At 35.2% G+C, this 26,788-nt stretch overlaps 1 pseudogene; it reads left to right on the forward strand.

Annotated features, from left to right (window-relative positions):
• Positions 1-18,910: 18,910 nt before the first annotated feature.
• Positions 18,911-22,539, forward strand: LOC135971029 (axin interactor, dorsalization-associated protein pseudogene; annotated as a pseudogene).
• The last annotated feature ends 4,249 nt before the right edge of the window (positions 22,540-26,788 follow it).

The following is a 26,788-nucleotide window of genomic DNA, read 5'->3' on the forward strand; positions in this document are numbered from 1 at the left end:
TACAGATTCTTACAGAATTTGTCATCACTTGTAGACTGGATTGAGGAAGATGCATTCCTATTTTTTGAGCACAGAATGATGTTTTACTACGTTAAAGGTTTGACATAAAGTGGGATAGCACATGAGCCTGTTGTTTATTTCAGCTCTGAAATGCCTAATGGAAAATCACTATGAGATAAATTTCACAAAAAAAGTAAAATTGGACATGTCTAACATGTTCAAATCATAAGCTGAGATATTTTGCAGAATTTTTATTTTTCTTTATTTATACACTAAAGGTCATTTAGAATCCTGTCCCCTCACTTATATCATCTTACTCCCGATGCTTCTTATTGAGGATCTCAAGTCTGAAATTCAAAATCCTATTATGTATGTGCTGTATTGGTAATAAAACCATCAACTTTAATATGGGAATGTGACATATTAAATACGAGGTCAGAAAATATGTAAAACTAAATCTCACAATATATTTTAATATATTTTTTGTGTATTTTATGAGGAGTAGAGAGAAGGGAAAGCAACTTGGTATTGGACACTTTCATATGAGGGATTTTTTTTCAGACACCAGACTCTACATGCTGTACTATTTTATGTAAATATGTACCTTTTCTATGGCTATAGCAAAAATTCTAAATACCTAATCACTGCTTAACTTCGATGCTTTATAAGATTGATTTATCCTCCCACAAAGATGATTCAAGATCATAAATAAAAGGAAGAAAATGTCATTTTCCTCAGTTTTTGTGTGGTTTTCCTGGATTCTGCAGCCCCCGCTGTTTGACTTACTATTCATTTAGGCAAACTTTTCAGAAAAGGCTATGGGAAATCCAGCAGGGCCTAAATGGCCTATTCTTATGCAATTTACTTGTCCATGATACAGAAAAGCACATCAACAAAAATGCATTCATATTGGTCGAAGTTCAAAATTACATTAAAAGAAAGTTCCTTAGAGAACAAGATGCTAGCGCTTTTTAATTTTTTATTGTTAATTTATGTTCTCCATCCAAATTCTCTCTAGAATGCACATAGATTTTTAAAGTAGGTTTGTTTATTGTTTATCAGTGAAACAAGTTTGTTTTAAAAACAATGACAAAAACAAAAATAAAACTAAAAATTAAACACCACACTTATTCTCTTCCAATCTCTCTCAATTTCTATCTTTCTTACACACACACACACACACACACACATGCTTGGTCTTAGAGATTGTTTTCTATATTTCATTACCAAAATTAAAAATGCTTATACATCATATGAGTATTGAAACATCACCGTGTGCCCCATGAATATGTACAATATTTGTCAATTTAAAAAATAAACTAAATGCTGCCATTAACATCTTTGCATATATATTTTATACACATGTATATATTTACAAGGTAACTTGTTAGAAGTAAAATTGTTGTATCACAAAATGATACACATTTTAAATTTTGATAGGTATTGCCAAAATGCCCTGCAAAAAGTTGTAACTAAATTTTTGTTCTGCTAACAGATTATTCACACACTTGCCAAAATGATTTTTAAAAATTATTTCCCAAAGTGATGTGATTTAAATGGCATCTGAGCACCTAAGTGTGTCTATATGTTAATTTGTGAGCAGAATCATCAATTCTTCCTATGTGTATCAGGTCCTTGTATTTCCTTTTTTTGTAACTTTTTGGGTCATCTCAAAATTTTTTTCTAGAAAGTTCTGGAATGTACACTTATAATTTGTAAGATCTCTTTGTATATTAAAAATAATTATTCCTTTACCTCTGATATGATTTTTTGCAAATATTCTCCCAGTTCATTTTTTATTTTGGTTCTATTGATGATTACCATGCATTTAGTTCTTATATGGTAAAATGTATCAAATGTTCCTTTTTAACAGGTTTTGATCACACTCTTGAGATAATTATGTTTTTAATCTCTATTATTTTGTTCAAATACTTTTATTTTCATGTTTTATATTTAAATATTTAATCCATGTGGAGTTAATTTTAGAATAAGGAATAAAAGTTTACCTTTATTATTTTTCCAAACTCCTAGTCAGTTAACCAAGCATCATTTATTGAATAACTCTGCTTTTTTTCAGTGTTGTAAAAAATGTTTTTAATGTATTTGAAATTATAATAGGTACTTGAATCAGTTTCTGCACTGTGTAATTTCTTTTGTGCTAAAATCATACAGTTATAAATATTCTGTCTCTTTCTCTCTTTTTTTAAGAGGCATCTTGCTCTGTCACCCCAATATAAAGTACAGTGGCATGACCATTGCTCACTGCAGCCTCGAACTCCTGGGCTCAAGTGATCCTCCTGCCTCTACCTCCCAAGTAATTGGGACTGTAGGCACACACCACCACACATGGCTAATTTTTATTTTAAGAGATTAGGGTCTCACTTTGTTGCCAAGGATGCTCTTGAACTTGTGACCCCAAGCAATCACCTCAGCCTCCTGAGTAGCTAGGATTACAGGTGCAAGCCACTGTATTCGGCTCCTATTGTGTCTTAATAATGTCTTAAAATTGTTTACCTCTTCCACTATCATTATTCTTCTATTTCAGGTTATTCTAGGCTACTATTTCTTTGCTTTTCCAGATGAATTTAAAATAAGACAATTACATTTCAAACAGACAAACATAAGAGCAACTGAACATGTTGGTTTTTTGACAGGACATCATCTGAATTTGCAAATTTAACTTAGGGACAACTGACATCTTTCAATTACTGAGTCTTCCTATTCAAAAATACTCAATATCTTTCCACATTTTTGTTAGTTTTTTTCATTATACTATCACATAGTTTTCTATTATATTATTACCATTGTTTGAAAACACCAGTTCTTGATTTCATTTGTCAGTGCAACTGTTTATCGAATTTTTATATTTCTGTTTTAATTGTCATGTGAAAGGGTTCATTGAACTCCTTAGCTGATGAAGAAACCAGGAAGATCCAGTTGACGGTGACAATTCAAAGAGTTAACATATATAGAAAAAGGAAAACTGATATAAATGTATACATACCTTAGCAGCAAAATTGATCAATAATCATTGGGCAATAATCAACTACATCTCCACCAGATGCACTTTATTTGCATCTCTAAAGATAAGAAACATTTGTGTTAATATCAGTTTTCTGCAACTTACAGAGCTATAAAAGACCACTTCAGCTCAAAGACCATGAAAAGCACAGGCCCCAAAAGTGTTGCAGGAAGTCAGGGACCCCGAACGGAGGGACTGGCTGGAACCGTGGAAGAACATAAATTGTGAAGATTTCATGGACATTTATCAGTTCCCAAAATTAATACTTTTATAATTTCTTATGCCTGTCTTTATTGCAATCTCTGAACATAAATTGTGACAATTTCATGGACATTTATCACTTCCCTAATAATACTCTTATAATTTCTTATGCCTGTCTTTAATCTCTTAATCCCATTATCTTCATAAGCTGAAAATGTATGTCACCTCAGGACCACTATTATACAACCTGATTGTAAAACATGGGTGTTTGAACAATATGAAATCAGTGCACCTTGAAAAAAAAAGAATAACAGCAATTTTCAGGGAACAAGGGAAGATAATCGTAAGGTCTGACTGCCTGCAGGGTCGGGAAGAATAGAGCCATAGTTTTCTTTTTGCAAAGAGCCTATAAACAGACATGCAAGTAAGAGAGATGTCGCTAAATTCTTTTCCCAGCAAGGAATACCCTGGGGAAGGAATGCATTCCTGGGGGGAGGTCTATAAATGGCCGCTCTGGGAGTGTCTGTCCTATGTGGTTGAGATAAGGATTTAAAAACACCCTGGTCTCCTGCAGTACCCTCAGGCTTACTAGGATTGAGAAATTCCAGCCTGGTAAATTTTGGTCAGACTGGTTCTCTGCTCTCGAACCCTATTTTCTTTTAAGATGTTTATCAAGACAATACATGCACAGTGAGACATAGACCCTCATCTGTAATTCTAATTTTGCCTTTGCCTTGTGATCTTTATTACCCTTTGAAGCATGCGATCTTTGTGACCTACTCCCTGTTGGTACACCTCCTCACCTTTTAAAATCCCTAATAAAAACTTGCTGGTTTTGCAGCTCAGGGGACATCACGGACCTACCAATATGTGATGTTACCCCTGGAGGCCCAGCTGTAAAATTCCTCTCTTTGTACTCTTTCTCTGTATTTCTCAGACCAGCTGACACTTAGGGAAAATAGAAAGAACCTAAGTTGAAATATTGGGGGCTAGTTCCCCTGATACAACAGAATCAGATAAACTGCAGAGTGCACTAGAAAGGACACCCAACATCATCTCTTTTTCTTTCCATTTCAAAGTCGTATAAAAATTTTCTAACAAAAATATGGGGATTTTTCTAAGGTAATATATTTAAAATAGTCATTGCAGTTCTTGGCACATCGTGGTTAATGCTAAAAAATCCTCTTCCCTTTCAGTCTAATGATGTTACAGGAAGAGAAATGTCTTTCATGCCAATGAGTTGGAGAAGTGTGTAAAATAGGCTGTAGGGTTCAGAGGTGAGAATATTCACATCTGGCGGGGAAGGTCTTCCTGGTAAAAGGAATCTGGTCACCTCAATCCTATCTCTTTTGCTTGCAACACTTATCTTGGAGAAAATCACGAAGTTCCAATACCCATACCAATATTTCTCTGTCATTTTACAGCATATACATGATTACCACTTTGGTGTCTCATTTGATACTTGAGACTCAGTACTGTAATTACTCCCATTTTTTGAAAGACTATTTTTTTAGAGCAGTTTAAGTTCACAGCAAAATTGAACAGAGGCTACAGAAATTTCCCATATACTTTCATTCTCACATATGTGTATCCTCCCCCATTGTCAACATCTCTCACCAGTGTTAAATTTGTTACAATTAATTGGTGAACCTACATTACCAAATCCTAATCCCCCAAAGTCCATAGTTTACATTAGGGTTCGCTCTTAGATGTGGTACATTCTATACGTTTGGGCAAAGTTATAATGACATGTATCCACCATAATACAGAGAGTAGTTTCACTGCCCTAAAAATCCTCTGCACTCTGTCTATTCATCCCCTTCCCTGCCACACACCCCCTCACCCCAAGAAACCACCCATCACTAACTTTATTGCTTTGTTTTTTCCAGAATGTCATATCATTGGAATCGAATAGTATGTACTCTTTGCAGATTGCCTTTTTTCACTTGGTAATATGTATATAATTTTCTCCATGTCTTTTTATGACTTGATTGCTCTTTTTATAAGTGCTGAATAATATCCCATTATACCACAGTTTATTTATCCACTCACTTATTAAAGGACATTTTTGGCAATTATGAATACATCTGCAATACATATCCAAGTGCAGGTTTTTGTGTGAACATCACTTTTCAACTCATTTGGGTAAATATCACGTAGTGTGATTGTTAGATCACATGGTAAGAGTATGTTTAGTTCTGTTAGAAACTGCCAAACTGTCTTCCAAAGTGGCTGTTCCATTTGGCATTCCCACCAACAATGAATGAGAGTTCCTGTTACTCCACATCCTCACCAGTATCTGGTGTTGTCAGTGTTGTGGATTTTGGCCATTTTAATAGGTGTGTGGTGATATATCACATTGTTGTCTTTATTTGCTTTTCCCTGATAACATTTGCTGTGGAGTATCTTTTCATATGCTTATTTGCAATCTATATATCTTATTTGGTGAGGTGTTTGTTCAGGCGTTTGGCCCATATTTTAATTGTGTCATTTGTTTTCTTGTTGAGTTTTTAATATTTCTTTATATTTTATATATATTTTAATATATTTTAAATATATATATATTTATATATATAATATATATATTTTAATGTTTCTTTATATATTTGGATAGCTGTTCTTTGTCAATTATGTCCATTGCAAATATTCTTCCAGTCTTTGATTTGTCCTTTCATTCTCTTGACAGTGTCTTTTGCAAAACAGAAATTTTTAATTATAATAAAGTCCAGCTTGTCAATTGTTCCTTTCGTGGTTCATACCTTTGGTGTTGTTTCTAAAATGTCATCACTAAATGCCAGGTCATTTGGACTTCTCCTATGTTATCTGCTAGGAGCTTTAGTTTTGCATTTTACATTTGCAAAATAGTCTATGATCCATTTTGAGTTAATATTTGTGAAGGGTAAGGTCTGTATCTAGATTCAATTATTTTATGGATATCTAGTTGTTCTAGCATGATTGTTGAAAAGATCATCTTTTCACCATGGTATTGATTTTGTGTCTTTGTCAAAAATCACTGGACTACATTTAAGTGGGTCTATTTGGGGACTCTCTATTCTGTTCCATTGATCTATTTGCTTATTATTTTGCCAGTACCACACTGTCTTGATTACTATAGCTTTCTAGTAAGTCTTGATGTCAGGTAGTGTCAGTCCTCCAACTTTGTTCTTTCCTTCTTTATTGCATTGACTATTCTGGGTCTTTTGCTTCTCCATATAAACTTTAGAAGCCATTTGTCAGCATCCACAAACTAAATTGCTGGGATTTGGGCTGGGACTGCATTGCATCTATAGATCAAGTTAAGAACTGACACCTTAATTTTATTGACCTTTCTACTGATGAACATGGAATATCTCTTCATTTATTTATTTGATTTTTATTTCTTCATAGTTTTGTAGTTTTCCTCATATAGATTTTATACATATTTTGTTAGATTTGTAGCTAAGTATTTCACTTTCTGTGGCATGGGGGAAGGCGTTAATGTAAAATTTACTGTTTTTATAATTTCAAATTCCACTTGTTTATTGCTGGCATATAGAAAAGTGGTTGACTTTTGAATATTGATTTTTATATCCTGCAACCTTGATATTATCACTTATTAATTCCAGGAGTTTGTTTTTGTTGATTCTTTTGGATTCTCTGCATAAGTGATCGTATCATTTGCAAACAAAGACAGTTTTATTTCTTTCTTTCTAATCAGCATATTGTTTATTTCCTTGTCTTGTGTTATTTCATTAGCTAGACCTTCCCATAGGCCTAGCTTTGTTGAAAAACAGTGCAGAAAAAGGATACTTTGTTCCTGATCTCAGCAGAAAAATTTGTTTCTCATGATTATTATGTGAGCTGTAGGGTTTCTGTGAATATTCTTTATCAAGTTTATGAAGCTCCCCTTGATTCCTAGCTTACTGAGAGTTTTTTATCATGAATGGGTTTTGGATTTTGTCAAATGCTTTCATCTATTGATATGATTTTGTAATTTTTCTGTTTTAGCCTGTCAATCTGATAAATTACATTAATTGATTTTCATGGGTTGAACCAGCCTTGCATATCTGGGATAAATCCCACCTCGTTGTGGTATGTAATTCTTTTTGTACATTGTTGGATTCAATTTGTTAACATTGTGTTGAGGATTATTGCATCTATGTTCATGAGAGATACTGACCTGTGATTTTCTGTTCTTGTCATTTCTTCTCAGATTTTGGTATTAAGGTAATGCTGGCCCTAGGGAATGAGTTAAGAACTATTCCTCCTGCTTCTATATGCTAAAAGAGATTGTAGAGAATTGGTATAATTTCTACCTTAAATGTTTGGTAAAATTCACCAGTGTATTCTCTTGGGCCTGGTGCTTTCTGTTTTGGAAAGTTATTATTTATTAATTCAATTTCTTTAAAATACATACAGACCTATTCAGGTCTATTAAATACATATATAACATATTCAAATATATCAAGTAGATATTCAAATATTCATATCTATTCTTGTGTGAGTTGTGGCAAATTATATATTTCAAGGAATTAGCTATTTCATCAAGGTTATCAGATTTGTGGTCATAAGAGTTGTTCATATTATATTCCTTGGTATCATTGTAATGTCCATAGGCTCTGTAGTTATGACCTCTCTTTTATTTTGAATATTGTGTCCTCTTTTTCATAATTAACATGGCTAGCCACCTATCAATATTATTGATCTTTTCAAAGAACCAAATTTTTATTGATTTTCTCTATTGGTCTTGGGACTTCTTTTTTTTATTTTTGATCTACCTGGGTTAAGTACTTAATTCAATATTTTATTCCATATTTTAGTAAACGTGAGTACTTAGGTCTATTAATTTTTCTACAAATATAATTTCAGACATGTTATTAGTTTTGGTGTCTAGAGTTTATTTTCATTTTCTAGATATTCTGCATTATTACTTTTAATATCCTGCTTTATACAAGAATAATTAAGATAGCATTAAAAAATTCCCGGTGGCTGGAGATTTTAAATTTTTATTTTTATAATTTCTATTTTTCATATAATTAATATATTTTTATTTATTTAAATTTATTGAAGCAGCTTTTGCGCACTAAGATAAGTTTCTACAAATGTTTAATGGAAGCTTAGAAGTAAAGTTATCTTGTGTTCTTAGATTATTAAACTTAGCACATGCCCTTTAACTTTGTTCATTGTCTTTTTCACATGCTTTAAACCAAACTTTTTTCAATTTAATCTGTCAGTTAATATTTCCTGAATTTTTAAATTTGCTTTTGTATTCCCTGTAGGTTTGCTTCTTGAATTTTTATATTATATTACTTAGTCTAGAAAGATTCATCCCAATTAAATCTTCAATAGAGAGGGCAAAATTTATCGTTATCAAGTTCCACTCTTTGTCCATTGTCATACCTTTTTTTTCCACTTAACTTTAGATGAATTTCTTGTTAGCAGTAAATAGCTTAGTTTTGGTTTTTGATCTAATATAAGAGTCTATTTATTTAATAAATGAATTTTTCTTATTTATACTTATCCTTATCAACAGTATGTTTGATTTCAATTCCTCCATCTTATTTTATCTTTTAATTTTTAACCATTTCCTTTTCGCCTTATTTTTAAATTTGATCTGTGTTTTCTAATCATCTGTCTCACATTTGTTTTTTTTAAAAAAAGGAAAGTGTATGAGCTTATCTCAATGTTTATAATGTAGTATTTCTAAAAGTGTGGATGATGGATGAATAGAGTCACTTTTAGCTCATGTTACACAAGTAGATCTTGGATCCACTACTAAATCAGTATCTCAGAGGTAGAGAAGACATGGAGTTGCTCTTTAACAAGGTTGCCAGGGGATCTTTTGAACCCCATCAAGTTTTATTTTGTAAAATTTTAAACCTATTAAAATTTTGTGCACAAACCCAGGTTTGAAAATTTGAAAAAGCAGTAAATAAACATTGTATCAACTGGTAGCATTTTGCTTCCTTTACTCATCTCCCTCTCCCTCCTATCTCTCTCCCTTCCTTCCTCCCTTCTGCCCTTTCTCACTCCTCCCCACTCTCCCTGAGATAACCTGAAAGTAAATCTACCCATCATGACACATTACCTTTACCTACTTCAGCATTTATTGCTTAAGATAAGGATACTCTCCCCTTCACAATCACAATGTCATTATTACATAAAAGAAATTTAATATTGATTAAAAACTATTATCTAATATACTCTCTATGGTTGGTTGCTACATTAATGGCCTTGATGAATATCTCATCCCACTATCCAACCCACTATCAACAAAGGAACATGCTTCAAGTAGAGACTAGATAAACCTATGCATATTGAAGCCTGTGCTCTTAGAAGAATGCTCTTACCAGAGGACACCTGGGCCAGTCTCCTTGAGACTATAAGAATGCTCTTACCAGAGGACACCTGGGCCAGTCTCCTTGAGACTATAAGAGCACACAAACAGGGAAACCCAGCCATTCAGCCATCCGTCCAGCTGCATGGTTAAGTGCAGGTGAAACCAGAAGAGAAAACCATCAGCACCTGTTGCAATTTATTATTTCCAGAGAAGCAATAAAGTATTTATTTTAAGCCACTGAATTTTAGTGTATCAAACAGTAATGGATACCTAATTGGTAGTCTATTTAAATTAACTTAGTTGTTAACATAATGTCCTTTCTAGCTGTTTATCTTTTTGATCCAGGATCAATTCAAGACTTAACACACTGAATTTTGTTATCACAGTTTTTTAGTTGTTTCTTCAATACCTGTCTTCTTAATTTTTTTTGTCCCTAATGATACTGGCTTCTTAAAAGTAGAATTCAGACCTGTTGTCTTATAAAATATCCTATAATTTTCATTTATTGAAGCAGCTTTTGTGCACTAATATAATCTCCTACAAATGTTTAATGGAAGCTTATAAATAAGATTATCTTGTGTTCTTAGGTTATTAAACTTAGCACATACCCGTTAAATTAACTTCATTCATTGCCTTTTTCACATCCTTTAAACCAAATTTTTTCAATTTTATCTGTAGGTTAATATTTCCTGAATTGTTGTATACTTCACATTACATCACATTAAGAGGTATATGTCCCATTTATACCATTACTGGTGATACTCAGTTTGATAATTTGATTAAGGTGGTTTCCACCAGATTCATTCATTATTAAAAAATACTTTGAGAACATACTAATATCCTATTCCCCAACCAGCTTTCACCCAATGGTTTTAGCACCCACTGATGATTCTTGTCTGATGAATTATTTTTTCAGTAGTTGCAAAAATGTGATCTTGTACATCTATCACTAATTGTATATTTATTATCCAGCATTTTTCTGTAAAAATAAGTTTTTTCTTCTGTCTTCCCTCTCCTTTCCCAGAGACTTGTGGAAACCATTTGACAATGGTGTTCAATGTGTTAAAATCCATTGTAATTCATTTTTAATTATATTTTAATTTCTCAGATTTGAACAGTAGAAGCCCCTCAATGCCTCCATTAGTCTTTATGCACTTCCTGGCTTTCTTTTACATTTACTCATTTTGTACATTCTCTCACCCCAACATTTAATCAATTCTTTCTTCAAAGGACTGGGAAATGATATTTAAAACTAAGATTGCCTAGCTCTCTGGTTTACAAAATTATTCCATTTATGTCACATTTTATAGACATGGGTTAAACTCTAGCTCTGCCACTTGTTATCTGGGTAGACTTTGCCACATTATAGTTCCGAGCTTCAGTGTATTCTTAGCTTTTACTCACTATGGTTCTTTTCTGTTGTTTTATAGCATCTAGAGTTCACAAGAAACTGAATATCATGTTTGAGTATAGAGTGAGCTCAAAACATTGTAGGGGAAGCACTGGGGCTAGTAATTTACAGCTTTAATTCTAGGAATCTCAGAATCCTTTTCAATTAAATCTACTGTCTTCCTGTCCTAGTGGGTTGTCTCTTTTCATCTTTTGTTGTTTCTTTTTTCAGAGAGAGAAGATATCTTCAGCAAAAGATGGACATGGCTCAGAGAGAAAGCTCGTGGTCCTCATTCGGTAATTATTTCCTGTTCTGACTTTGCTCAGCAGTCCGCTTCTCTGGATTAAGAATTTGATCAGATAAAACAAAGACGACACATCTGCACCATTTTTGTCCTTCTGTGGCAAAGAGCAGAGATGTTTCCAACTTCCTCTGTGGCTAGCCCCACCCCATTTCTCACTCTTCCTAGTAAAGAATTGTTAGTGAAAACTGTGTGGCCAATAATATAAGACCTCTCTTTAAAAAAGAAAAATATAAAATCAGAAATATGAGTCTTTTATTCAAAGAACTGACTAAAAGTTATTTTTAAAAATGACTAAGATGAATAGCTTTAGGATTTGGTGTTGGATACTGTATGGAGCTTGTCCCTCGTGTCATCCTCTGATGCAGCTCTCCTAGTCATATGCCATAACAGGGCTTCATTCCTGTCCTACTAAATCCATAAGCAAGAGGAAAAAACAACACGATCAAGGGACAAACTACATGGTGTGAGGCCAGCTCAGGATACATACAGGGTATACTCAATATATCTTTATTATTTCTTAATTGCTGTGACCATGTCAACCTGGCACATTCACTATAATAGTAATGAACATTTTGAGTGCTTACAAATATGCCAGGGTGTGTCTCAAATGCTTTTCTCTTATTAATACAATCTTCACAATAAGCCTATGACATAGCTACTTTCATCTTCTCCATTTTACAGATTAAAAATTGAGGCACAAAAAGGTAAGTTGCCTGGGCACATACAGCTAATAAAGCCCAGAGCCAGCTAGCCTGGCTCCAAAGTCTATGCTTTTACCCTTATATTGCTCTTGGCATATAGGCGTTATGGATACATAATATCTATCATACTTAATAAAATCAAATACGCTATTGCCCAAAATGCCTTTAATAAAGGGCAAACCAACTCTGTCTCTTCAAAAAAATTTTAAAATTAGCTGGGCATGATGGCACGCACCTGTAGTCTAAGCTACTCAGGAGGCTGAGACAGGAGGATTGCATGAGTCCAGGAGATCAAGGCTACAGTGAGCCATGATGGTGCCACTGCACAGAGCCAGCCCCTGTCTCTGAAAAGAAAAAAAGGGAAAGAAAGTCAACCCACACACGAATAGAACTAGCGATCAGATCATTCGCTATAGCACTTTTCTTCACAGAACATAAGCCTAAAAGACTGACAGCTTTTTACAAAGAACAGCCTTTAACTTCTACTGGGTGAGGCAAATAGCAGCAGTGCTTTGTGGTATCTGTCCTGCTCAAGTAGTTTTTCTCTGCAGGATTTATGAAAGTTGTGTTTGATAAATATTTCAAAGCTTTGCTCTCAGGGGATTGTTTTATTAAAGCTATGTCACTTTCTCATGTGAAATGTGTGTTTGGTGAGTAGAGTATACTGACTGACCCTTTTACTCTGTAGTTTTCCAAAGCACAAAACTAATCTGCACAAACTTGACTCAATATAAAGCCAATCACAAGGAAAATCAAAGTTTTCGAATGGGGATCAAACTTCTTCGGAGTAGAAAAAATATTTGAAAAGAGAACTATGTTTCTGTAATATGTAATTCCAAAAGCAGTACTGCTAACATTTTGAACACTTAAAAGATTTACAAAAAGAAAAAGAAAAATTAAGTGTCAGGGGAAATTAATTAATAGCACTTATTTGCAGACATCTTGTTTCACTGTAAGTACATCTTCCTTTAGCAATAGGGTTGCCTACACTGTATGTTCTGCGTTCATCTGTATTAGGCAAAAACCTTGAACTACTCCATGTTGTGGTGATACTTCAAACTCCTGAGGAACCAACTAGCGAGAAAGCAAATGATCCTTGGACTCAATTTAGAATGTTGCTTTGATGATGTACTAAATCTTACTATTCTCTGTCTTTGACATGAAAAAGTTACAGCTGAGGATTTGGTTGAACTCTGGAAGCATCATTATTAGAACTAATACAAGGCACCATGCAGACAGTCCTGTTCAAGACCTTGAACACCACTATAATTTGCAGTGTAGTTAATGAGAAGAACACAGGGTTCAGTGTCAGAGAAACAAAAGCTAAAGTCCCAATCCTCTCACCTATTAGTAGTGTGTCACTAGATAATTTAATTAACCTCTTTCAGCCTTGGGTTCTTCATCTATTATGAAGGTGCAGTATTTGCCAGACAGCTGAAAAGAACAAAAAGGAGAATGGGAAAGTTCCAGAGACTTTTCATATAAACAGGGAGAAGATGAGTGCTTAAGCTGGGATCCCAGAAGACAAAAGGCCAGATCCCAAATTGGGTAAACTGCATTGCAGGAACAAAGCAAAAGCAACAGCTGAAATGATAAAAATATGTCGAATGCATGTTAAAGTCACAACAGAAGAAAGACGATGTACTTGTCAGTACTCAAAAAAATTTTTCAGACTGCCTTGTGCCATATTCCGCATCCGGGTTTCTTTAAAGGGTCTGAGAACAATTTCTGACACTTTAAAACAGTTTTTACAATGTAAAATGAAAATGAAAAATACCAACCCTGCCTAGCACCCAGGATTATTTGGAGTAACAAGGGAAATAATGCAAATGAAAGCATTGTTATGTTAATTAATGTGTTGTAGCATCGAGCACTCATTAGTGTGTGCTCATTGCTCTAATCAAGTATACTTAGGAGAGAGGCTTTACTTACTTCATTATCCTAGAAAATATAAACATAAGTAGCACAACTTAATGGTTACTCTAAGCAATGTTCTATCTTTGCTGCATGTATTGGGATTAAGCATGAAGCCGTAGCATCTGTGTTTGTATTGCTTAGGATTTTTTATATTATATTTTCTCTGATGAATATTCACTTCGATTTGTTTATAATATATAGTAACTGGGCTTTTCTTATACTCGATAAAGATTAATAAGGTATGACAAAGTTGGCCACATTGAATAATACTTCGTAGTGATGTAAAGCCGTTTCCTGCTTCTGGATACCTCAGTACCATTTATGGAAGGGTGCACAGTGTAGTGACTGATAAGAATAGGCTCTCACATTTTATAGACATGGGTTAAACTCCAGCTCTGCCACTTGTTATCTGGGTAGACTTTGCCACATTATAGTTCCGAGCTTCAGTGTCTTCTTTGTCTGTAAAATGGAGAAAGTCATACCTATAGAAGTTCAAAGAAAGAGTGAAATAAGACAAAAGGAGTCATCACCAGGTCAATCCTCACCAACTTCCCCCTTAGGTATCCACAAGTGGCTTTGACCTCAATGATTCTGCTGTACTCAAGTTCTGACCTTCAGTCCTGGAAGCTCAGAGAGGAAAAATCACCGGGGCCCCAGAGTAGACTGGCCTCAGCAATCCTGAATCAAGCTATCAAAACACAGTAGACAAGTATACATTGCTGTACATTAAGGTTTTTTCCCCTTTTAATATTAATCTTTTCCAGCTTTATTGACATATCATTGACAAATAAAAATTATATATATTTAAGATATACATAGTACTGTTTGGATATATGTACACATGGTGAAATTATTACTGCCGTCAAGCTAATTAATAGGCAAAACCATTGAAATAGTCCATGTTGTGGTGATGTTTCAAATTCCTGAGGAACTAACTAGTGAGAATGCAAATAATCCTTGGACTCAATTTAGAATGTTGCTTTGACAATTTACTAAATCTTACTGTTCTCTGTCTTTGATATGAAAAAGTTACAGCTGAGGATCTGGTTGAACACTGGAAGCATCATTATTGGAAGTAATACAAGGCACTGTGCAGTCATGTTCAAGACCTTGAATGTAACTGTAATTTGCAATGTACTTAATGCCATTAATCAAAAGTAATGGCAAAACTACAACTACTTTTGCACCAACCTAATAACATATGCATCACCTCACATTGTTACCATTTGTGTGTGTGTGTGTGTGTGTGTGTGTGATGAGAACATTTAAGATCTACTCTCATCAAATTTCAAGTATGTAATACACTATTATTAACTACAGTCACCATGCTATGCATTAATTTTAAGGAGAGCTTTCTGCCATGTGAACTTGTCTGCTGCAATCTCTCCCTGAAGGTGAGCTACATGGAAAGCCAACTGAACAGAAAGGTTCTTGCTGAGTGAGGAATTTGAAAAGGAAAGTTGGTTATTTACTTAGGTGTATAACATAACTCTAGCTTTCTCCACATAGCTACATTTGTCATATAGACATAATACTCTGGACAGTCTGGAGGGCTCCTGCTTAAGAGTATTAGATGGGCATTCTCGGTATTTGCCTCCATGTTTTGTCTTCCTCTAAGCCCCAACTTTTATGAGCTTCCCTATTGATGGACACAATATTTGAAGAAAGGCACATAACTTTCTTTTTTTTTTTTTTTTTTAACATCAACAACATCCCTTTTATTTATGCCTATTTAGGAAATGATTACAGTTTTAATTAACAGTAGTTTGAAAGTCCTCAGCTTTTCTTTTTTTAATTTTTAAATTATTATTATTGTTTTTAAAATTATACTTTAAGTTCTAGGGTACATGTGCACAACGTGCAGGTTTGTTACATATGTATACATGTGCCATGTTGGTGTGCTGCACCCATTTACTTATCATTTACACTAGGTATTTCTCCTAATGCTATCCCTCCCCTCTCCCCCAATCCCACGACAGGCCCCGGTGTGCAATATTCCCCACGCTGTGTCCAAGTGTTCTCATTGTTCAATTCCCACCTATGAGTGAGAACATGCGGTGTTTGGTTTTCTGTCCTTGCGATAGTTTGCTTAGAATAAAAGCATATAACTTTCAATTATTTTACAACCAAGTCTTGTAGGCCTATTCTTTTTAGGATTATTTTTTCAATTGTGTTGCGTAGCTCTCAAAAGGCAGACTTATCTCTCTCCCTTTGTGGTTTTTGGTGCGCTTTTTGATGACATGGTCAAGAATTGATAAAAAATAGCTACTTCACATTACCTGGCTGTTAGTAATTATTCAATAGATGTTAGTTCATTAATTTTATTTTCCCTTGCCATGAATTTATCTTAGGCTATATCCCTACTGTACCCTCAAAGAAATAAAAGTCAAATTTTGTCTAACATCTCATGATAGTCTTCCTACTGATGTCAGTTACTACTAAAACTGCCCATTTCTCTGCAGCTGCTACTACTCTGTCAGCCTAAGAGAAGAATCTCTGAAATTTTGACAGCATGTGGAAATATTCCCACTGATTATAGAATTATGAAGATGGAGAAGAGTATTTTAAAAGAGTTTTGCAGGAGCTACAGGAGAGGATTCAGGTATATTTATATTCATAGTATATGTGTAATGCTTTGTTCCTGCTCCTTCATTACTTTTTATTAAGAAGAGACAAGGAGAGAGACATGGAAATGACTAAGGCACCAAAGGAAAGGCATTTTTTACATTTCAAAGTCACAGGTAAAAAACATTTATCATTTTCATGTGGAAACATTCTTCCAAGCTGTAACTAATAATGGTCTCTCTTACTATTTCCTCCCACTTCTGCAGCTGCTAAAACACCTTTGCCACCAGCTCCCACACCCAAACCATGCCTTTGGATTTCTTCAGTTTGTAAATGGGAACATCTTCTTTTTAAAGCCTTTGCTGTATTAATTAATAATTAAGAATCCAGGGCCAAGCCCGGTGGCTCACGCCTGTAATCCCAGCACTTTGTGAGGCCAAGGCAGGCAACTCACCTGAGGTCGGGAGATCGAGACCAGCCTGACCAAAATGGAGAAACCCCGTATCAATTAAAAATACAAAATTAGATAGGCGTGGTGGAATATGCCTGTAATCCCAGCTACTCAGGAGGCTGAGGCAGGAGAATCACTTGAACCTGGGAGGTAAAGGTTGTGGTGAGCCGAGATTGTGCCATTGCATTCCAGCCTGGGTGACAAGAGCGAAACTCTGTCTCAAAAAACAAAAACAAATATAAAAACAAAAAATAAACAGTGGCTGGCATAGAGGCAAGAAACTCTATGAGCAGAAGATAACTATCTTATCAGCAGCAGAGTGAGCCTCCAAAAAGAAGCAAGATCTTTGAAAATGGCTGGGAGAGCTCCCAACTGAGTAGGCTTCAGCCTCCCACTGTCAATACTTAAGGTGCAAATGCCTCAGGCTGGGGGTGGATTACACTAGGCAAGGATACAGAGAATGGAATAATTAGGATGAAATCTGCCCAGTAGGAATCAACCAAACTAGTGATATGTGGCAAACAATGACTTTAGTGGAACCTAAGAAATAAGAATCAGCAGAGGAGCAGCCACTCACACGTACAGAAGTATGAAATTTTTCTTCATGCAAAGCCATTGGAGGATATTCTCTATGATGCATCATAAAATATTTTTGAATTTTAAGTTGTGGTACTTTTTTGTGTTTTGAAATACACATAACTCATTTTTTTATTTGATAAAACTTTCTGTTATTAGTACTGGGAATTTGGAAAGATAATATCAACCAATTATACTATGCTGGAAGGAACATTCTGCCCAAGTAGCAATGGGGCATGTTTGGAAAACACTGATTTAAAATTATCTAGGTTATTTTATTTAGACCCCATTTTAATTAAAAGAGCACAGTCTTGGTAAAATCACTTAGCAACTCTGGATCTTGAGTCCCTTTCATTGGAATTATGGAACCATACAAGAAAATCCAATTTGAGGATTCTATAACATTTTTCTTCCAGTGAATTTACTGATGAAATAAAAGGGTGTGATGGTAGGTTGGAGGAATGAGAGCGCCATTTTGTTTTCAATCCTGAGAATAAGGTTGGTGGCACCAGTAACCCAAAAATGACTTACTCATTTAAGACTTCACTCATGTCGATCCAGATCATGTTTAATGGATCCCTGAATGTCACAAAAAGGCCAGAGCAGGTTGAATTTGAATCTACTTTTCCTTCAAAGTCAGTAAGAACTGGAATAGAGTTCTCAAACAGGAATGGATTAATAGAATAATAAATTCACCAGGTAAATGACAAAACGAAGCACAACTTCCTAAAACAAATATTTTTTTTAGGACTGAGAATTATTCCAGTATTTATAATCACCAAACTTGCCCTGAAGAACAGCAATTGTGTCCATCCTGTCACCTGAGATGACCCTAATCAAGGGGCATTTTTAGAAGAGTAAAATCTAAAGTCACAAAGCTTACTGCATGAGAAATTGAAAGAGAAGTGAAGAGAAAAAGGTATAGCAAAAACAGACCTGAGTTTCAACCTTCAGATTTTTGCTATTAGTAATATCCTGCAATGTTAATACAGTGGTTGTTTGTATTTTTTTACAGAAAGCATTCATCTACCTTATGTTATTTAATCCTCACAACAGTCCTGTAAGTTATGTTCAGCAAGAACTAACTTGTAAAAGAGGAAACTGGCTTTCAGAAATGAAAATGGCTTGTGTAAATGATGGGGAAAGCCACAGTATAAAGACAGTATGCTCCTTTGTATCACATTAGTTCCAACTGCCACAGAGATTTTAGGCTGACTTCTCATCTAGAGCAATGGTTCCCAACCTTTTTGGCACCAAGGATTACTTTTGTGGAAGACAATTTTTCTACAGTCTGGGGATGTGGCAGGGGGGATGGTTTGGGGATGATTCAAGTGCATTACATTTGTTGTGTACTTTGTTTCTATTATTTTTACTATTATTATTATTGTTTCTATTATTTTTATATATATGTAATATATAAAGAAATAATTATACAACTCACCATAATATAGAATCAATGGGACCCCTGAGCTTGTTTACCTGGGGGTAATGGGAGACAGGGAAAGATCATCAAGCATTAGATTTTCATAAGAAACACACAACCTAGATCCCTCACATGTGCAGTTCACAATAGGGTTTGCCCTCCTATGAGACTCTAATGCCACCCCGATCTGACAGGAGGCAGAGCTCAAGCGGTAATATGAGCAATGGGGAGTGGCTATAAATACAGATGAAGCTTCATTGGATCACCTGCCACTCACCTCCTGCTGTGCAGCCTGGTTCCTCATAGCCATGGACTGGTACTGGTCCGTGGACCTGGGGTTGGGGTGTAAATGTGTGGCTCTAAACTTTTTTTCAGCAGATAAAAACACAGATGCAATAGTTGCAAGTGCAGTGTAAAAGGCCTAGAATCCTGTCTGTTGGACCTTCCTTCCAATCCCAAACATGTTCCCACCTGGGCAACACTTGAAGCTATTCATTTGATTACATATAAATATAAAATTCTGGATTATAAACTCTGAAATGCTTATTTCCCTTCCCAACCCCGAGGCATTTCTTTTGATTCCAATGGGCAAGAAATCAGACACCTTCCCTTTCTCTTCCCAAAAGGCATTTGTTTACATTAGGGAGATAGGGTTTCTCTTTGTCTTTCTGGAGAGAAGGAGGAGCTGTCCTGCTCCCATGTAGCCTTCAGGGTTTCAGTTTCTGAGGTTCCCTTCCCATGGTGAAAAAACACCCCTTTGCCCATACAGGCCTGTCCCTCTACGGCAATGTGATGAGAAAGGGAAAGAACTGCAAAGCAGAACTGATTGCTTTAAGTAGTAATAATCTGCCTTTGCCCAGAAATGCATACTAAGAATACAGGTATTAAAAATGTGTTACAGATATCCTAGATAATGATGCAGATGCAGATATAGATATAAAAAATAGTAATGTATATTGTGATAATACCCTTTAGTCATAGTGTGTGAACATGTGAAATGTTTGGTTATTAAACTTTCCATCATGAGTATTTGAAAGTAGAATAATGCATAGATAATAGCTCTAAAACCATGATGATTCTTCAAAGGACTTGATCCACATACACGAGTTTTTGCACTGGAAGCCAAAGCTACTTGGTTGGGTCTATAGAGAGAAGCCCTTACCACCCAAGATAGCCTTGACAATGGGCTTGGGCGGCTCCTCAGCGGGTGGTGGTGGTGGCCGTAGTGGTTCCTCCCGGCCCTGTCAATGTGGGCGCCAGGCCCGGGGAGGATGGCGCCCTAGAACCCGGCCTTACTGGGGTAGGTGTGGGAGGGGACGCGGTGGGGACCGGCCATGTCGGAGGTGACTTGGAGTCTGCTGCAGCACTGGGGCGCCAGTTTTAGGAGAGGCTCCGACTTCGACTCTTGGGGCCAACTGGTGGAGGCGATAGACGGGATCAGATATTCACAAGACATCTACAAAAAGAGGCCCAAGCTCAACACAATAATTCTGAATTTACAGAAGAACAAAAGAAAACCATAGGCAAAATTGCAACATGCTTGGAATTGCGAAGTGCAACTTTACAGTCCACACAGTCTCAAGAAGAATTTAAACTGGAGGACCCGAAGAAACTAGAACCAATCCTAAAGAATATTCTTACATATAATAAAGAACTCCCATTTGATGTTCAGCCTGTCCCATTAAGAAGAATTTTGGCACCTGGTGAAGAAGAGAATTTGGAATTTGAAGAAGATGAAGAAGAGGGTGGTGCTGGAGCAGGGTCTCCTGATTCTTTTCCCGCTAGAGTTCCCAGTACTTTATTACCAAAGTTGCCATCAGAACCAGGAATGACATTACTCACTATCAGAATTGAGAAAATTGGTTTGAAAGATGCTGGGCAGTGCATCGATCCCTATATTACAGTTAGTATAAAGGATCTGAATGGCATAGACTTAACTCCTGTGCAAGATACTCCTGTGGCTTCAAGAAAAGAAGATACATATATTCATTTTAATGTGGACATTGAGCTCCAGAAACATGTTGAAAAATTAATCAAAGGTGCAGCTCTCTTCTTTGAACTCAAACACTACAAGGCTAAAAAAAGGTTTACCAGCACCAAGTGTTTTGCTTTCATGGAGATGGATGAAATTAAACCTGGGTCAATTGTAATAGAACTATACAAGAAACCCACTGACTTTAAAAGAAACAAATTGCAATTATTAACCAAGAAACTACTTTATCTTCATCTACATCAAACTTTGCACAAGGAATGATCCTGACATGATGAACCTGGAACTTCTGTGAATTTTACCACTCAGTAGAAACCATCATAGCTCTGTGTAGCGTATTCACCCTTTAACAGGCAGGAAGCAAGCCATACGCAGACCAGTAGGCCAGAGGGAGTCCAGTGCAAAGTTGTACCACAGAATTCAAAGTCCAGCACATCACTGATGTATAGGACTCCTTTGGATACAGGTTTATTGTAGATTTTGAAACATGTTTTTACTTTTCTATTAATTGTGCAATTAATAGTCTATTTTCTAATTTACCACTACTCCTACCCTGCTTCCTGGAGTAATACTGTTGTGGATAGGACATGCTCATCTTCAAACTTAATACAGCAATAAGCATGTGCTAGAGTTTACACATCTGTTCACTTTTGCTCCAATATCCTCTTTTCACTTAACTTCAAGCTTTGGGCTGATGTGGTTAAGGCTGTGTCAAACTACTTTGAGAGGAATTGGACCAGTTCTGCTGCCTAAGAAGGTCTGTTTGGATGTTTATAGGCAGCTCCTCCGAAGTGGCCTAAATTCACCCTGATGTGATAGTTTTCCTGCTTAGAAAGTGGGCTTGGCCAGATCAGTATCCCATATGGGAGTGTTCCTTAGGTTGTAGCTCTGATTGTTTCCAGATGACCAGATTGTTTTTCTGAAAATGAGCATATTTTAGTCATGTTGATTAGCTGTTCTTCTACATCACATTGTTACTCTTTCTGACGATGATTCTAGGGTTAACGTTGAAACCATCTCAAAATAATTACAAAGTTTTAGATGGGTTTACAATGTCTTCTAAACAATGTAATCTAAAAATAACTGAGTCAGATGCTAACGAGATACTGCAGGCATAACTGCTGTTTTTCTGACAACTGATTGTGAAACCTTAAAACCTGCATACCTCTTCTTATAGTGAGGAGTATGCAAAATCCGGAAAGATACTCTATTTTTTTATATAGGTAGATAAGATCACCATTTATTTCCTATTTAGATATACTGACCTTCATCCATATGAAAATATGCAGGTCATTAGCTTACTATAATTTGACTATTTACTTTTGACTTAATGGGGCACAAATAAAACTTTCATAGTACACATGAGGTGGATATTTGATACACAGAACAATTGTGGTGGGCTTTCTGTGGGTTAGATGTAAAGCCCATATATTTTAATATTCACTACTTTAAATGAGCAATGCATGCGGGGAATGCAGTGTCAGTACCTGGCCTATTTTTAAACTAGTGTAATCACCCTAGTCATACCATTCAGTGTGTTTGCTTTTTAAAATAAGTAACCACAATTAAGTAGTTTTAGCCCTTGCACTTCAAGAGATCTAGTCTTTACTTTCAGTTGTCTGTTAGGTCCATTCTGTTTACTAGATGGATGTTAATAAAAACTCTGCGAGCCTGAATGAATTCTCGGCCAAATTTAGTCTTGTCTCTCATCTCGATTGCATTAATTCCAAATTCTAAAATGATTCAATCCACAATAGCTCTAGGGGATGAAGAATTTGCCTTACTTTGTTCTTCACTCAGTTCCTAAGACTGCGAGTTGTCAAATCCCTAGACTGTAAGTTCTTCAAGGAGCAAGAAGTGCATTTTCTCCATGTCATGTAATTTTTCTGAGGTGCTTGGCAGCATTCTGTACCCTGTGGAGTACTCAGTACCTTTTGTTTGATGTTGCTGACAAGACCTAAAAAACAATCCCTTAAAAAAAACCCCATTGAAAGGGAGCAAAACCGATATATTATTTTTTCTCTTTTCTCATAAACCATAAGATATGTATATCAAAGTGATAATTTATATGAAGCATCTGCTATCCTTCACATAAGTATGGTTTATATGAACCGCAAATACCTTTCATCAACATTAAAGAAGCTTAAATTGAAAAAAAAATGGAAAAATACTGAGGTTATCTACGATATTAAAATTGCCAATCATGTTTAGGCATGGGCCACTAAATTCTAAATTTTTCTTTTGCTTCTAATAAATATGGGCAGTGTCTACAAGCGTTATTGTTCCATCCTGACTTTTTGCACAAAGTCTTGACTTGTCTACTAAGGTATCAGGATATTCAAGATTTTTCTGGACAACACATTAAACTTCAGAGATCACAAGCTTGGTTAACACTGGCTTGGTATTTTATAGACCAACCAAAATTTAAAGTGCATCAACTCTTCCTAAGTACATGTGATGATAACATTGGAAACACGCACGCACTTCCTGATGATGGGATGTTGGGTTTCGTCTCTTGTGAATGACCTGCTCCTGAACAACTTTGGGGAACAACATGAAAACATTTTGAATATTATGAAGAAACACTAGGAAGACAATATAAAATCTTTATAAGATTTTTTTTTTCTTAACTTGAAGGCAGCAGTTAGTAGAAAAAGAACACGTTAAGAACATTACCAAATAAGTTGATAATTACAGAAAAGTACATTATGGACTATACTTCAGCAAGCCTCTCAAACCAAAAATCTGTTGAATAAAAATTACTGAAGATTTTGATTTGAAATTAATGTGATTTGAGATGTTCCATGCTAGTTAATATTTTTAAAAACTGAAATTATCTTGAGTTGAATTTAATTTTCCTTTGAAAGTCAGTCATTAAGTTACATATACTTTTATTAGTGACAGCTCATAAAGAATTTCATTCTTCTCATTCCAGAATGCATTTTATACATTGATTAAATTTAGTATACTTTTATTTTATTGATTTGTTTAAATATAAAATATATTTAAATTATTTTGGTTTTCATTGTGTTTATTTTTACTGTTACTTTCCATTTATAACTGCTAATAATGGTTTCCTATTCATGATAGGGACATGTCATTTTTTTTCAAAGTATAATTAAATTAAATTTTGAAATGATTGCAATGTGTCCCTGATTATGTTACCTGGCAGATTCTGTGGGCATTTAAATTTGGAACTCCTGATTTAAAGCATATGAAAGGAAAAGAAAAGTAATATTTCAGCACAAATAGACTATTTCTTTTGCTGCTCCTTTAGCCTGGAATTCCCTTTCTATTTGGCATAACTCAGTTCTGTCTTCAAGGACTATTTTAAGTAGAAATCTTTTTTTTTTTTTTTCTGAAGATACTTCCCCCAGGCACTAGAGAAAGAATTAATTACCTATCCAATAATGCTTGGTTCTTTTCACCAATCTGGTACTTGTCTCATAGTTTGGTTGTGTTTGAAGATGGCTGCTACCTACGCTGGGAGCCTTTTGGTACAGGGACTACCTTTCTTATGTACCTTTTTATCACCAGGGTATAACAGATGTTTAATAAGCCTTTGTTAATTTTGAAACCGTTAATGCATTTTTTTAAAGCATTTGTAGTTTTACCGATGGCAAAAATACTATTGGACAATGTTAGACGTATATCTGAAATACATTAATCTTTGTAAGTCACACAAGTACAAATTAATTTAAAGATAAGAAATCAATTTTATTCAAGCCACTTCATGGCCCTCAAGACAATTTCAGGATCATTCTCACAAACTCCTCTAGGTTGTATATTCTTTTTTTCTTACGCCACATACTCTTTATGATTATTGTCCTTTATACTATTTCTGTTTTTTCTTTTCCTTCCCTGAGTCCTGCCACTTGAGCATGGGGAAGAGCAGCTCTCTGTTGGCATTCAGAGCTACCACTTGCTGAGCCCTAATTTAAACACTGCTTTGTTCTAAAATGGTTAACATAGCTCCCATTAGAATTAGACATTGAAGAGACTATTGCCCAAAAATAGTAATGGTAGTTATCTCTGTATGATATTTTCCTATACTTTCATCTCTCTAGAAATACAGCCTAATGATCTATAATTCATTGCAATGTATAGTGCTCACTTAGGCAAAATGTATGACTTTGAGTCTGATTTTGAAAAATCATGTTCCTTTTTGACATTTTATTATAACTAGCCCAAACAATTAACTTTCTGCAAAAACGTCTCTGAAGATAGATATAAACGACATACGTAAGTAGTTCTAACGTTTGAAAGCTGTTGGAAGACATGTTGTTGTATGAAAAGAAGTGTTTCTTTTCAGTTTATTCTCAGTAATTTGAACAATAAGCAAGCAGTTTGTCAACATTTAGACAGGCCAGTGGAGCTTTCAGTAGTCACTGTGGGAGCACTTCACAAAAATTAGATTTGGTAATAATTAGGCAGCTGTATGGGATGAGGCTGGGGCAAAGTCGGAGGATAAGCAATAGTCCCCTGGCTAGAAATTAGAGACATGTACTCGCTTAGGATTTGGGGAGGGGAATAAGACTGAAAGAAATTCTACATTTTAAACTTTAATGTCATTTAAAATACCCTTTTAAATCATGTTGAACTCCTGGATACTGGAAAAATATGTTACACCTTTTCATTATTCTAAGACCAAGTTCATTATAAATCATTTGTATTGCTTCAGTAAAACCTTAGGATCTTCAAATATTTCGTCAATAATAGTATGTGCAAGTCCTATATTTTCCCTTTTCAAACATTTCTATCAATTGCTTCATTTCTAAAATTTTTTTATTTTATATGACCTAAGTTATTAAGACAAAATGAGGTATTTAAAAATAAAACAGAATGTATGTAACTTATTTGGATTTCCCTCAACATTTAAAAAAAAAAAAAAAAGGTTCTATAGCTACCTGAATACTGTACTCAGTTCAGTTTTTTTTTTTTTTTTTTTTTAAAGGTGGATACATGGTCTTCAGAGCTTTTATATATTAAATTAGAGTTACACTAAATTAAAAGTTTTAAATAACCTATAAGTTATTACTTCAATTGCAATCTATCAAGGAGTGTGAAAGCAAAGCTTAAGCTAACTTCCAACCCCGACGATCCTTCTTAGGTTCTAGAAAGTTTAAATGATTTAGATAGAATTTTTTCTTAACTAGTATTCTAAAATCCAAAAAAATGGCATCATTGGCAAGCAAGATTATGAAGAATGTCATTGAAATTAATTAGCTATTGATCAGAAGATATGCGAACAGAGAATAGTGGAATGTTCTTCCATTGTTCTTCTCTTCCCAATGGAAGAGAAGAAAAGGTGGAATTGGAAGGTGAAATGTTACATAGTAGGACAACCAGCTTCAGAGGAAGCAAAGTTCATGTCTTGATTTTGAATTTGGGGGTTACTTTAGACCTCATTCCAAATAAGAGTGAGTAAGTTATATAAATAAAGCCACCACTCCACCTCATCTGTAAATCTATAATGTGAGGAAATTGGACTATACTATACTTGTGAGCCTCCCACCAAAATATACCGTTATTAATGAATTTTCTTTCACATTTATCCATATCATGAGGCTTTCATATTGGCCCTGAAGTTCAGAGCTATTATAGCTTTTATGCTGAAATCTGCCAAAATAATTTAAAAACATGCTTTAGTCTTAAGTTTATTGAAATGTGTGTAAGTTACAATGATAGAAGAATTAAAGAAGATATTCAGCTCCGGGGACAAGAGAAATGTCCCATTAACAGACCTAGCAGGTTCCTGCTTTTAAGAAAGAAGTCCAGTTATTGGGAGAAATTGGTCAGGCCCGTGTTAGCAGGAAGGCTAATGCAATCATGAGCCACTGTGACCCTCCTCTAGGACTCATAGCCTATGATTGTCCCAGAGTCCGTGGCTGGGTTGAAGTCAGGGAGAATCAAGTGGCCTGCACTTAGT

The sequence above is a fragment of the Macaca fascicularis genome, chromosome 5 (genome assembly GCF_037993035.2).
Source record: "Macaca fascicularis isolate 582-1 chromosome 5, T2T-MFA8v1.1".
In the NCBI taxonomy this organism is placed as follows: domain Eukaryota; kingdom Metazoa; phylum Chordata; class Mammalia; order Primates; family Cercopithecidae; genus Macaca; species Macaca fascicularis.